At 45.3% G+C, this 14868-nt stretch overlaps 1 protein-coding gene across 1 annotated transcript in view; it reads left to right on the forward strand.

Annotated features, from left to right (window-relative positions):
* The first annotated feature begins 2037 nt into the window (after window positions 1-2037).
* NRXN3 (neurexin 3) overlaps window positions 2038-14868 on the forward strand; it is a 1402093-nt gene continuing 1389262 nt past the window's right edge. Inside the window, exons 1-2 of the mRNA XM_073349326.1 lie at window positions 2038-2121; window positions 2246-2284. The gene's annotated coding sequence lies outside the window, so the exon portion shown is untranslated. The remainder of the gene's footprint in view (window positions 2122-2245; window positions 2285-14868) is intronic.

A 14868-nucleotide genomic window follows, 5' to 3' on the forward strand; every position in this document is an offset into this window, starting at 1 on the left:
CAGGACCCTGCACTTATCCTTATTGAACCTCATCAGATTTCTTTTGGCCCAATCCTCCAATTTGTCTAGGTCCCTCTGTATCCTATCCCTGCCCTCCAGCGTATCTACCACTCCTCCTAGTTTAGTATCATCCGCAAATTTGCTGAGGGTGCAATCCACACCATCCTCCAGATCATTTATGAAGATATTGAACAAAACCGGCCCCCGGACCGACCCCTGGGGCACTCCACATGACACCGGCTGCCAACTAGACATGGAGCCATTGGTCACCACCCGTTGAGCCCAACAATCTAGCCATCTTTCTACCCACCTTATAGTGCATTCATCCAGCCCATACTTCTTTAACTTGCTGACAAGAATACTGTGGGAGACCGTGTCAAAAGCTTTGCTAAAGTCAAGAAACAATACATCCACTGCTTTCCCTTCATCCACAGAACCAGTAATCTCATCATAAAAGGCGATTAGATTAGTCAGGCATGACCTTCCCTTGGTGAATCCATGCTGACTGTTCCTGATCACTTTCCTCTCGTGTAAGTGCTTCAGGACTGATTCTTTGAGGACCTGCTCCATGATTTTTCCAGGGACTGAAGTGAGGCTGACTGGCCTGTAGTTCCCAGGATCCTCCTTCTTCCCTTTTTTAAAGATTGGCACTACATTAGCCTTTTTCCAGTCATCTGGGACTTCCCCCGTTCGCCACGAGTTTTCAAAGATAATGGCCAATGGCTTTGCAATCACAGCCACCAATTCCTTTAGCACTCTCGGATGCAACTCCTCCGGCCCCATGGACTTGTGCACGTCCAGCTTTTCTAAATAGTCCCTAACCACCTCTTTCTCCACAGAGGGCTGTCCATCTACTCCCCATGTTGTGATGCCCAGCGCAGCAGTCTGGGAGCTGACCTTGTTAGTGAAGACAGAGGCAAAAAAAGCATTGAGTACATTAGCTTTTTCCACATCCTCTGTCACTAGGTTGCCTCCCTCATTCATTAAGGGGCCCACACTTTCCTTGGCTTTCTTCTTGTTGCCAATATACCTGAAGAAACCCTTCTTGTTACTCTTGACATCTCTTGCTAGCTGCAGCTCCAGGTGCGATTTGGCCCTCCTGATTTCATTCCTACATGCCCGAACAATATTTTTATACTCTTCTCTGGTCATATGTCCAACCTTCCACTTCTTGTAAGCTTCTTTTTTATGTTTAAGATCCGCTAGGATTTCACCGTTAAGCCAAGCTGGTCGGCTGCCATATTTACTATTCTTTCGAGTCATAGGGATGGTTTGTCCCTGTAACCTCAACAGGGATTCCTTGAAATACAGCCAGCTCTCCTGGACTCCTTTCCCCTTCATGTTAGTCCCCCAGGGGATCCTACCCATCCGTTCCCTGAGGGAGTCGAAGTCTGCTTTCCTGAAGTCCAGGGACCGTATCCTGCTGCTTACCTTTCTTCCCTGTGTCAGGATCCTGAACTCAACCAACTCATGGTCACTGCCTCCCCGATTCCCATCCACTTTTGCTTCCCCCACTAATTCTTCCCGGTTTGTGAGCATCAGGTCAAGAAAAGCTCCCCCCCTAGTTGGCTCCTCTAGCACTTGCACCAGAAAATTGTCCCCTACGCTTTCCAAAAACTTCCTGGATTGTCTACGCACCGCTATGCACCATTTCTAAGTGCCTGTCCTCTAGGCACAATACACACACTATAGAGCACTATAGGATCTGTCTAGAAGCGTTCTTAGGTTGCAAAATCTAATAGAATCAAAATGTTTGTTTGTTTGTTTTGGTTTGTTTTAAATGTCCATGACTACTGTTCTTGGCCAAAGCTTGTTTCCTTTTACTTCTGCAAGTAGTCCTTGTTCACCAGGTTAATTTTGTTGAATTCAATGAATTATACATGTGGGGAGACTCTGTCCTTTAAACAAATTCACCATTCTCCAACAATGTTGGAAACGAAAATGTAGCAGCAGAATTAGGCTAGTTCATGAGAACCAGGAAGTGAAACTGTCTAGAAAGGGAAAGTGAAACCAACCAGTCTAATTTCTCAAGCTGGTGAAGGATCAAAAATAAACAAACAAACAGCAGTGGGAAAAGTTGAGACTCTTGTCTTTCAGTTGTTATATTCATATACTACAGTGGTGAGTGTGGTATGAATAAAAGATAGATAGGCAGACAGAGGAAAAGATATGCTATTTGTAACACCTACTTCTTTAGAGATATGTTGTATATCTTGACAGTATCCTTTTATAATTTTCCATGCAGGTCGAAGACTCACATTGCTGTGAGTTTATTCCTGTCAAGGTAGGTGTGAATTGCGGACAGAGTACCATCTGAACTCAGTATTGCCTGCCTTTCACCAGCCAGGCTTACCATCTTATTATTATTTAACTCTGGTGTTATTTGTAGTGAATATGAATGTAAAATACAGGCAGAGGTGTATGCATTCATGAGTGTGCATGTCCCTTATAGGAAAGTCCTATAGAATTTAACAGAGTGACTATCTTTCTGTAGACCTTTTAAAACAGACTATAGAATCCTACAGCAGGAAGAACCCAAATAGAATAGAAATAATTCTTGTTAAATTCAATAGGATGATTTAATAATTCTGTAGGAAGGAGATCATTCTCTATCATATGCTGTAGGTTTTCAGAGTCATTTAAATACATCCCCGTTTAATTTCTATAGAACCCTATTAGTTTCATCCCTATTAAATTCTACAGGACTTTCCCAGGAGGGGAGTGTGTGTGTTATCTCCCCCTTCCAGTTTGCGTAAGAATCCTTTTCAGTGTGGGAAAGCTGGGCTCCCAAGCACCTGCCTCTTAGTCATCCAGGGCTTGAGGATGTCCCCAGATTACATCTTGTCAGCTGTTTGCAAAACAGCCCTGGGAGGAGAGTGTGAAACTCTGAGCCACACAGCCTGGCTGTCTCTTTAAATGCTGGGGTCTGTGCGCTAGAGAGGGAGGGATTGGCTCTGGAGTGCGTGAAATTCCTGGGCTCCTCTGACAGTCTCAGGCAGAGAGCTCAGCTCTACACATCTCCTCTTGCATGCAACTCACTGAGAGGGAGAGGCAAGCCAAACCTCCCCTTTCTGCCTGCATCCCAAGCTATCAAGGACCCGTTTTAGCATCACCAATACCCCCACCCTTCCCCACCAGTCCTTCCTAGAGAGACACCCTGGATTCTTACGTCCCCAAAGAGGAAACAAAGAGTTGATAAAACAGCCAAAACCTCTTCTCAACTGCAAAGGTAAGACTTTGGGGGAAGGATGGCAGGATGGAAGCAAGACCCAAAATGAACAGATATTTCGGTGTATCCAGTAGAAAGTCTTTCAGTTTAAAAGGTAGTGGGTGCTCTCACTTGAGAGTTCCAAGGGTGATTTTTTTTTTTTACATTTTTGATCACAAATATCTTGGAGATTTGTTATTTTTTGGTCTCTTCCTGTGAGTTTTTACCAACCTGCCCCTGCCCTCCTTTCCTTCTCCCCTCATAACCTCCCAGTTATGAAAAGTGAGAAAGATTTTTGGAAACGGCACACCTAGTGGGCTGATCTGTTTTCAAGTGACAAGCACAAACTCTCCTCTCTAACCAATACTTTTATTTTTGCTTCTTTTTTTGTTTTTATTATTTTAATTTTTAAAATTACTATTTTGGAGGGGCTGGTTTTTAAAAGTAGAGAATGGGGGTGTTTTTGTGGGGAGACAAGATGCTGCTACATTGAATTATAACAGGGACTTGCTTAGGAATCAAACTATTTGACTAGCGGCTGAAGGATTTCTTTTTTTCTTTTACAAAATTTTTACTAATGAGGAAGGAAGGGGGAATAGAAGAAAGTTTTCTTTTTTTCCTTAGTCTTTGGATCTATTACAGAGGAACCTTCCCTCCCCGCCTTCCATTTGTTTATATTAATGATTTAGTAGCCGTCTTGCCTGAAAACTTCCACTGTGAGCGACTGCTGTGCATTTTCAGGCAGCGAGTGACCTTAAAGGTTGGTTTGATTCTTTCTTCGTGCAAGATGCATACAAAATACCCATGATTTTCTTTTTTTTTAAAAATCTAACTACTTTATAATTTAAAAGAAAAACATCATCCACTCCAGGGCAATGATGTAATTCCCCTACTTATGGGCACTGACTCTGGTGCTTTGCATGTTACTTGTCTTTTGCTTACTCCCTTAATTTTATTTTAATTGCAGTATAGTTAAGAACTACTTTTATTAACTACCACTCTTTAAGGACACATTTCATTACAATTGAAATCTCTCTTTTTAAAAAAATTATTTTCCATTCCCCACCGCTCCCCCAAAAGAAATTAGAGAGAGAAAAGCGAAAGGATCAGAGAGGCAGAACCAAAGCTAAAAAATGGAATAATTTTTAAAAGACCACTTTCGCTTATGCAAGCCCCTGTTTCCACCTCCTCTTGGCGCAGCTATTCAAAGCTTTGTTGAAAATAGTTTTAAAAAAATAATATTCATTTTTGTTCTTGTTTCTTTCTTGCGCGTGATTGTTCTGTGTTAAGCACAAAGCCCTCCAAAAGAGGTTATTGACATGATCGCTCACTAACACCTATGCTACAATATATTTTGAGTGACTGTTTTTTAAGGGGGTGAACTCTTAACTAGCCTAGTGAAAAGTCAGAGAGAGATGTTGCGTGTGTGAGGGAAAAAAATTGAACCAAAAAGGATTTGCCTGCTAACTGGATGAAGTCAGTTATTAACTGTAGTGTGAGACTGAAGGGTGTTGTATTTCTAGCCAGGTAAGGAAAAGCGGGCTATATTGTTAAGTTGGGCAAGTTTATCTAAGGGCTAGTCGTGTTTATGGAGGAGGAGGTTGGGGAGGGAGCTGAGATTATTGCCTTTGGTGTTGTGGACGGACACACTTCATCTGCTGGAGGAGTTGAGGTATTATATTTTGATAATTTTATATTCCTGTAGATGTTTTTTGTTTCGGTCATTGCCAGTTTCCGAAATGTCCATCTTTCTCCTGCAAAGCATATTGTTTTCTGGAAGGGGAGAAGGGAGTTGCATCTGGGGACACTGGAAGTTTGGGGATCACGCGAGCAACAGGGCTGTATTTATTTATTTAAAAAAACCTCAAAGTCAGGAGGTGAAAATTCCCTTTCTGGAGTATTCGGGCACCTTCCAGTGGGGTGTGTATCTGTGTGATTTTCATTATTTATTTTATTTTTGTTCTTTAAAAAAAAAGAAAAAGAAAAGAAAAGAGTTATAAGTAAATAAATAAATAAAAGCCCCGTAGTCGATGTCATAATTCCAGTGATGATGGCTTCTAGGCAGACCGATATCTGCCGATATCACCCTGTTCCATGGCTGTAGCCTGGCCTCATTTTACGCTGCGTTTCTACTGAACATGTTGACGTGCTGCTGCTTATATAAGGGAAAAAACAAATTCAAGCGGATTAGGGCTTGGGATTTTGAGATCGGTTACCCAGATGATGATGTGGGGTTTTTCCCTTTGCGGGGGGAGCGTTGGTGAGGGGAAGGATGGAGAGGTGTGGGCGGGGGCGAAATTGGGGAACATGGTGGGGGAGATGGAGGTGATGCGGGGAGCAGCTTGTTCGCATAATGTCTGCGCAGCCTCATCTTTTTTTTTTTAAAAAAAGCCCATGATCTCTAAAAACACATTATTCCTCAGACCGGTATAAAAACAATGTGGGAGGGGTTATTTTAGCGAGGGGGTTTGGTCTGGGAGTCATTAGACCCACTGCTGCAAAACCAAGATACAGAAATCCATCTGCACCAACATTTCGGGGGGAGGAGGGCGTGCGGAGGGGGGAAGGGATGGCTTGTCGCTTTTGGATTAGCAGCACAGGGCTTTGTATTCTTCATTCCCCCCCATTTCTGCCATTCCCCCTCACCCCACATCTGCACACCCTCTCTCCTCCTCCCAACCCCCCCGAAGGCATCTCATCTCTTGACGAGAAAATTCCGTGTTACATCCTGATGGCTCTGCGGCTTTTTTTTTTTTAGTGCATCACAACAGTGGCACGATGACCTTTGCTTCATGCCACGCAGATGCAGGCTCCTGATACGAGTGTGACCATGGCTCGCCCACACAAAGACATGCCCTCCTACCCAAGATGGGCCATGGTTTAATTTCATTTTCTTTTTTTTTGCGGGGTGGGGGGCTGGATAGACATTGTTAGGGGGGTGGGAAATGCAGCAAATGCCAAAGGCACGTCCATCCATTTCTCCACCCCATCTTGCTGTTCGGTTTTCCAGGATGCTGTGTCGCACATCATGAGATTTGAATGTTGGGGGGGGGGGGGGGAGGTTGTGAAGCGCAGGGGCTTGGGGGAGGGAGGGAGGGAGCATGTGTGTGTATTTGGGGGGATGGATAAACCTGACGACGTTAATAAAATTTTTTTGGTCAAATGAACGCCCAGTGATAATGATTCAGTTTAACCATCTGTGAAATACATGCTTGCAATGCACTGGAATAAAGGTTACTCCAGGGAGCTTGGGCTGAGGTTGGCGGGCTCTGAGGAGCATGATATCCACACTCGGGGGAGACAAACACACACATGCACCCAGCAGACCCCTCCCCTTGCAAAGCCCACTTGTGTATCTGAGCTAGAGGGCATTATAACGTAGAGAGAGGGCGTGTGCTGTACTGGAGCCCGGATCAAACAAAGCCTTTCTTGGCTTGTCTTCCTCTGCCATCCCTTCTCTTCCTCCATGAGCCTGTCCATGCCTTTGATCAGCCATCACGGGAATATCAACATTTCCATGCAGTTCTGTGCCAGAGGCTGTGTGTGAGAGACTCCAGGGTGGCAAACAAAAAGGGGGGATATCTACTTGCCTTTCTCTGGTATGATGTGCAGGAGAGGCACGGCTTTTCTAGTCTGAGCAGAGCGAGGGGGAAAATCCCCCCTCCTTCCCCAACCCTAGCAAGGGGAAGGACCAAGTGAGCCCTGAAGAGGTTGTGTGGGTGATTGTAGATGGGTAGTGGGTGGACAGTATGTGGGCAGGACAAGGCAGCAGTGGTGAGGTTGTTAACAGAGTGTAGAACACGGCTGGCTAGCTTGTCCATTTGGAACCCCGCCCAGTGACTGGCAGAACCTGTAATCCCCCTCCTCTCCCTGGATCCAAAGTCCTCCCTACACTTCAGTGAACATTCGTTGTTCAGTCATGGTCTGGCTGGTCTCTTGCAGGGCTCTGAGAGGAGCTTGCAGAGAGAAAGGATCTCTAATGGCTTCCGCCTTCCTGTCGGCCAATTCCCCCTGTCTCCTGCGTGTGGCTAAATTTCACTGCACCCTTCTAAGTCCCGGTGTTTCTGGATCTTTCTGCTTCACAAGCGATAATGAATGGGAAATAGATACATTCCGGGCCATCTTTATGTGCCTTTTGCTTTCCTCATCTCTCTTTTTTGGAGCTGACCTTCAGAAACAGTGGCAAATTATAGCCAAAGGGGTGGGGTAGAGGATTTTCAGGGGGTCACACACCTGCTTTCTGCATGGGTGTTGCACAGAAAAATGAAGGCTCCTTCGTTCAGCTGCTTTGTCCTCTCAGGTTTGATCCCACTTGAGCCTCAGCTGGCCAGTTTCAATTGAGAATTGTTTCTTTTTGGGCCCTTTCTACCCTTTCCCCCCCCCCCAAACAACTCAGTAAATGGCTGTCGCGCTGCAGCTCCAGCACTTGAGAGCTAGCCATGGCTGCTGTAGAGATGACAAGGCAGTGGCTGGGTGAGCAACAGGCAGAGGGTGCTGCAGGTCCCAGGTAGTTGCTCTGACCCTAAGAATGACTCTGTTTTCCTGTACGGTGAAGGTAGGCACTGATTTTTATGGTTCTTTCATTCCCCCAGTGACTGAGTTATTGATACATCCCAATGGCACACCCAGCGCCTACCCAAATGAGAAGAAATTTGTGTTTAATAATTAGGAAGGTGGGAAAAAAATTCTTCTCGATAAACTGTAATGATTTGAAAGTGAGTTTTGTGCAGGTGGAATGTACTAGACCGAGAGCCCCATAGGTTGACATTCTGTTTATTCATCGGGCAGGCACAGCCCGGACAGCAGCTGAGCAAGTCTCCCTTTCCAGTGTTCCGCACCCCTAATCTGGAGTGACTCCACTTCTGGAAGTGAGAGGGGAGTTCAGTCCACACAGCCCATGTAGTCTTTGGCCCTTCTGCTGAGGGTGGGGCAGTTAGTGCCAACAATGATGGTGGATTATATGATTGGGACACCTTTCCCACTAGGAAACCCCCACTGGCTCATTTTTTATAAGCTGCCCAACAGCAGTAGTCAGATGGGGATGGCATTTAAACTTCATCAGTGTGGACTGGATTTAAACCAGTGCCCTTGAGGTAAAAGTTTCCATATTGCATTCCTGATTTCCCAAGCCAGAAATGACCCTCTTGGTCTATGGGCATGGCATTCCAGGGAAGCAAGAAATCACTCCTCCTCTCCCTTTCTCATTGCTCCAGCAGCAGCATTTCAGTGGATCTAGTGATATCTTTGCTTCTTGTTTGCGCTTCCTGCAGCATCCTTCAGGGCTCCACAGTCCAATAGCATCTCTTCCTGTCTTCTTTTCTCTTTCTGGGGGGGGGGAGAAGACAGTTACTTTTCCCCCTTGATCCTTCCCCTTCTGTTCTCTGGCAAGTGACTCTGCACATCCTGCTGCACTTTGGGGTGTGTGCGGGTGGAAATATGTGTGCTGGCAGAGCCATATTATGCTACATTGGGGAAAGGACAGATGGAGTCTCTGGGAATGAAGTAATAAGGGACCAGAAACTTTGTCCTAAACTCCAGCCAAAGTCAAAGATGAAACTTCCTGGAGATTCATGAGAAGTTTGGTTATTTTTTAAAAAAAAATACAATAAAAATTAACTCTATTCCCAAGCACCGATGTGCTTAATAGATTCATCCAGGAAGAAAAGGGCACAGAACTTATTCTGGGACTATTCTCAGTGTAGCTGGACCCACAAGTCAGCCACATTTCATTTAAGCCCTATATCTCCCTCTCCTTATGCAAAGAACAAGTGGCAGGGACTAGGCTTTACTGGTTAGAGCATAGGCAGGCAGAACTCTTGGGTTCTAGTCACCAACAAACTGTGTGACTTTGGGGTTGAGTCACTTCCCAGCTCTTTGCCTCAGTTTCCCCTCATGACGACTGGAACGTGAGGATTAATGTGTATAAAGGACTTTGAGCGTCTTGGCTTACATTTATTGGCCCTCTTGACAGCAGTGTCAGCAGATAGACTGAGACACATTAGTCAAAGGTTAGCATAGAGGAAGTATGCTCTTACCACTGTCTAAGCTGTCCCTGCTGTATGGGCAGAGGATGGCAGTCTCCAGTACCTTTGATCTTCTGGCACATTTTGCCAGTAACACTAATTACTTTTTTTAGGCCAAGAAAAGTCAGGGTTTTGGGTTGGGCTGATTTGAACTAGACTTTGCCGTGGCCCTCCTGTTGGTGTGGTTGAAATGTTGAGTGGCTGGAAATGGGGTGGGGAAGCATGGTTTGGATTTTTTTAAGGATAGGTGGGGGCTGTTGCTGCCCTTCTCAGAAAACACTTGCCTGTGAGAATCCATAGCAGTCTCATACCAGAGCAGTTCAGCTGTCTGACCCTTGTGGCACATGTTCCTGCAGAACCGCAAGCTGTGTGTAAGTGGCAAGTCGTGGCTGTGAACGTATGGACTGTTCTGTGCTAGGAGCAGAATGGGAAGGGTGTGGTGGACAGGGAACGGGAAGAGGCATTTACAGAGTATTTTAGGCATAGCTGAAAAATTCATTTCAGCTTATCTGAAAGAGCATCCTCTACTGGCAGAGAGGATTAGCCCTTCTTCCACCTCTCCCCCTATTGTCTCTTGGAGCTCCTCCGTCATCTGCCAGATCCCAGTGGTAGATCAGTCTTTTTCCCACCTACTCCCTCTGCCCACTTCTTGTCTCTTGGTGACTGGGGATAGAGACATGGGGGGCTCTGAGAGCTTATCTGCCATGTCCCAGTGGTGGTGTGGCTCAACTCCTGTCGTTTCCAGAGCCCTTTCCTGTGCCCTTGATGATGAAGGACATCTTATTTCAGAGCACAGTCTGCTTGTGTCACTCTTGGCCCTGCTGCTGTCATCCATCATACTACAGGAACTAATTAACACCAGGAGCCTCGGATCCCGGGAATGAAGTGCTAGGGTAGTTGGATTTCTCAACTGTCCTGATTTCTTTTTTCATCACTGGCACAGTCCAGTCTAGGAGATCATGGAATCAGGGGTAATCTCTCTTGACTGCTGCACTAACCCTGGGAGGTGGGGGTGCCTGTGTATGTGGCAGGGAGGGATATTTGAGAATTAGATCCCTCCTCAAAATGCCCTTGATGCTGCTGCAGCATCCCCTGCATCCAAGCAACTCCCAGCAGCAGGATGAAAGCTGAAGAGTGGGCTGGAATAATAACTGATAAGGATAGAAGAGGGTGGATGATTTGAGGTGTGATTTAAGCCTTCAAAGCTGGCAGTAGCCTGCCATCTGCCATCAGAAAGCGTAGCAACAAGTGATCCCAGCATCCATTCACTGGACTGACCCTGGGAATAGCACTAGAGAACATCCTGTCTCTGCAGCCTCACCCCTTCTACTGCTGTGGTGATGGGAGCCTCATCAGGAGGAACGAGGGCCATAGTGAGGACCAGGGAGTGGTAAGAATTTAGCAAAAATATGGGTGGGGGCAGAATTCCCAAGGCTGTTAGGACAGGTTCAAAGATTCCGCCATAAGCGGAATGGGGCAGGGGGAAGATTACCCCTTGGAATGTTGCACGGCTGCACCAATGTCACATAGCGTCTGGGAAGCATTTGTTTCTTTCTGCAGTACTATCGTGTCTTCCCTGGCCAAGTGTTTATTTCTGGGGGTGAGCATTTTGAGGAGGGGAAGAATTTGTGGTGATGGAAAAGGGCATAACTATCTGGCGGGATGAGCCTTAATGTCAGCAGAGGGAGGACATGGGGTGAAGGGAAGGAAAAATTCTCCAGTGGGGTAACCCTCCAGATGAGACCTGGTGTGTCTGCAGAGCAGGGATGTGTTGGCTTCATTTCAGTGTGTGTTACAGCCCAATTTTTTTCCAATAATGTGTTAATTAAACATTGATTTCAGGGGAAAAGGGAATCTGCATGAATTGCAAAAAATAACTGATGTGAAGAGGAGTGGGATCTGGTAAGAGTTGTGTGGAGGGACCTGCTATCAGCTGCTTCCATGATGGATTATAGAGGGAGAAGAGGAAAGGGCTGGGGACAAATCTGTCCACCCACTGTTTAGAGTCATTTACTCCTTCTAAAGAGGAGCCTCCCTCCTTCCAGTAAAGTGTGATCTTTGGCGTGTTGCACACTGAAGAATTGCCACACAGCCACTTGAATGTCCCCAACAAACCCCTTTATTTTCATAGGGGGAAAAAAAACTTTCCAGGAGTGATAGAGATCAAGGCAGCCTTCTGACCAGCTCAGAGCCCAATACACTCCTTACTTGCTGCCCTTCCACACAGTGGTGGCGCAGATTAATTAAACACAGGTGCAAATGAAAACATCAGTTGTAACGGTGTGTGTGCTCGTGTTGCCTAGAAGAGCCAGAACTGGTAGTTCACCTGGACTTCAATTTACCCCATGTGCAGGAGATGATTACTGAACATGAATATAACATTGAGTGAGGCACATATTTAACATGCCCTCTCCTGGAATTCAGCATATTGGAAGGTATGATGGGATGACATGACATCCCCTCCCTCCCCCACTCCAGTGCACTCTGCTCCCTACATCCGAGACAGCGAGCCTTTTTTCTCACCTGGGGAGGAGGCATAGGGCAGGTGGTAGGAGTTCTAGGTTTATTATGACTTCTTGCTTGGAAAATCTCCCCTCCCTGCTATTTTTAAGAAATACTTTTAAGATTGAACAGCTTCTGTTTTTCCTTTTGTTTCCAGTCTGAGGTGGTGCTGGGTAAATTAAAAATAATGAGGTGAGGGAAGAATCTATCTGACCTTTTTTGAACCTCTGGAAAAGTGAGATTCAAATTCTCGGCAAAGATTTCAGTCAGTTCTTACTTTATTTTAAATGGTTCCCCTCTCCTGTAGAGAACCTAACTGGCTGCTGCCTTCCTATCTGGTCCACAGGCACCAGTCTAGAAGGTGCAAAAATCTGGCTGCAGGTGACCTACTGCAGCTTCAAGACAAACCTAAAAGGGAACTGGCTAGCCATGGAGGAGCAGTTCTTAAGGAAGATAAACACACTGTGTGCCAAATTCTATACCTGCAGATCTCCTGTGCAACCCCACTGAAGTCAGTAAAGTTGTATGGAGGGCAAGTAGGGGAGGCAGTATGGCCTTGTGGTTAAATAATAAGATTGGGAGGCAAGAAGAAAGAGTTTCACACCTATGGCTCCCCAGTTAAAATCTAGCCCACATGTGTGTAGTGAGTGACAATTACCCTGAGATTATTATTTTGTGGCCTATGTGAAATGTAGGGGTGCACAAAGGGTGTTACAAACCCTTTGGGGCCACAGAGTAGGTGCTCATGATACCCCCATATCCCAGTTTCCCCAATAAAGGGAAGTGGTCTAAGTTAGATATTATGTGGGAGGGCTCTAGGGCCCAAGGGAGTTGAGAAGGAACACCTGGAAGCTGAGTCATTAAAGGCAGGTGCTTTTCATAGCTAATGATGTAGGCTATGGCAGTTCTGAAGAAGTTGCTAAGGGAATTGCTTTTCATTTCCCATAGAAGTTCAGGGAAGTTACTGAAAAGTGAGTCCAGACGCTGTGAGTGACTGTTTATTTTTTTGTCTGACTAGTAGTTGGGTTCGTATAAGTAGCCAACCGTGGAGCACTGTGGTGGCCTTACAGTCAATTCTTTGGTAGTGCACACCTTGAGGCCTTTATAAGAAAGAGGTTTTCCTGTTTGGTTCAGAGGAACCTCTGGGAACATGTGCATGTGGGACCAGAGCTAGGTTTGGGGTCTGGCTATGAGGTGTCTGGATGGTTCCTAATGATTTCCACGGCCGCTTGCTATACTGGATCAGACCTAAGGTCTATTCAGGCAGGTATCCTCCCTCTGACAGTGGCCAGTACCACGTGCTTGAGAGCAATGTTGAAGAACCCCGCAGTAGGCAAATGTGGGATAATCTGCTCCCTCCTCATTAAGTGTTATCCTGCTCTCTAATAGTTAGAGAGTGGCTTGAGTCCTAATCTATGAAATTCAATATCCCTTTCAGAATTTTTGCTAGAATTAACTATGGCAACTCTATATTCTTCGTATTCAAGTGATGTTGCCCTCTGGTGGCTGACCTTCAGGAAGGATAAGGGACTTATTACTACCATAGGGAGATCATCATCTTTAGTTCAAGAGACAGAGGCCTGTGCTTTTTGGAGCTGAAGGTCTTAGGATTCTACTCTGCAGCATATGAATATGCCTGGGGATAAATTGTTGTGTAATCACAACAGCTGATATGATTGGGGCATGCTAGACCACTAGTCAAGGTGTCAGGAGATCATCTTGGCTAGTGCCTAGTTGGATGACATTCCAGTTGATTATTGAATAACTTGTTTCTTCTGGGGTTCCTTGTAACTCAGTGAGAGAACCTGGAGTCTGTGAATGCTGCTGACCATATCAATGCCTTTGCCGCTTGAAACACTGTCCTTCCTTTCCCAAGCCTTGGTGTCAGCACCTTTTTGAAGCTGGGTCTAGAATCCACTTACTTTTGGAAGGAAGGTCTTCATGATGGGATGGTGACTAGATTTCTGTGTTGTCCACTTCATTTAATACTTGTGGTGTATTTATGTTCAGGTGCCTACAAGAAGGTCTCTTCTGGGTACCTAAGGAACATTTTTATTTCCTAAAGGATCAAATGATTTTTGAATTGTTCTGTTGGTGTCCAGTTGTACTTGAGCATCCCTCTCTGGGCAGTGATATACTGTATACCAGGTTTATAAAATTAATTTATATTTGTACCTCTGTCACCAATAAATTCTTGTTCTTCCCTGGGTTGTTGCTGGAAAAGTGTTTTGACTGGCAATGCCAAGCTTCTTACTTATACTCCCCTCCGCCACTTGTGATTCAGCTAATATCACATGGTCATGTTACCTGCCAACCACAGTCATAACAGGAAAGTGCTTGTTGTTAACCCCTATGTTACTGTTCACAGCCTTCCTCTTATTTACATCTGCTGTGCCGCTGACATCCTTTAGCAGCCCAGTGGGGATTGAGGGAATGTTAAGGCATACCTTGTATGGTCAGTAGTATGGTATTGTGCTGTAAGTTTTAGATCATTTTAACTACAAACAAGCTGTAAGACCAAGGCCCTGTTTTATGGGGCACCCATTTAGGGAATCTTTTTGGGTAGAGTGGCTGTCCGGAATCCTCTACTCCAGAGGACCCCAATTAGTGTAATTATCGGATCTTTAGTGCTAAAAGGGACTAAAAGGGAGGCCTCTGGAAATGGGAGCTGGGAATCTTGGGATCTAATACTGGTTCTACCACAGACTTGTTGTGTGCCCTTGGGGACAAGTCACTAAGGGCACTGGGTATTTTTGTGGTCTTGGGCCCTTCATGTCCTCTGAGCTTCAGTTTTCACATTTGTAAAATGAAGAGGACAGATAGGTAGTGTTGCTCAGTGGGTTTTTTTTGTTTGTTTGTTTGTTTTTTTCCCTCTTCTTAGTCTCTGATCTTGGTGGATTGTCCCTAGTAGATGCTCAGAAAACCATTTCTTAGAGCTGCCTAGTGATTCTGATCTCTCCAAAGTCACACTGGGAAAATGCCTCTGTTCTTGATCTGACTTATTTACTATTTCAAGTTTGTTTGTTCTCTTTAATTTTTGTTTCTGTCCTTGTTAAATCCATTATTCTGGTCTTTCCATTTCCATGTAACAAGAACAACTTCTCCCTTTCTGCTTTAAAGCCTCTTTTCTCTTGT

This window comes from Lepidochelys kempii, chromosome 6, assembly GCF_965140265.1.
Source record: "Lepidochelys kempii isolate rLepKem1 chromosome 6, rLepKem1.hap2, whole genome shotgun sequence".
Lineage (NCBI taxonomy): Eukaryota > Metazoa > Chordata > Testudines > Cheloniidae > Lepidochelys > Lepidochelys kempii.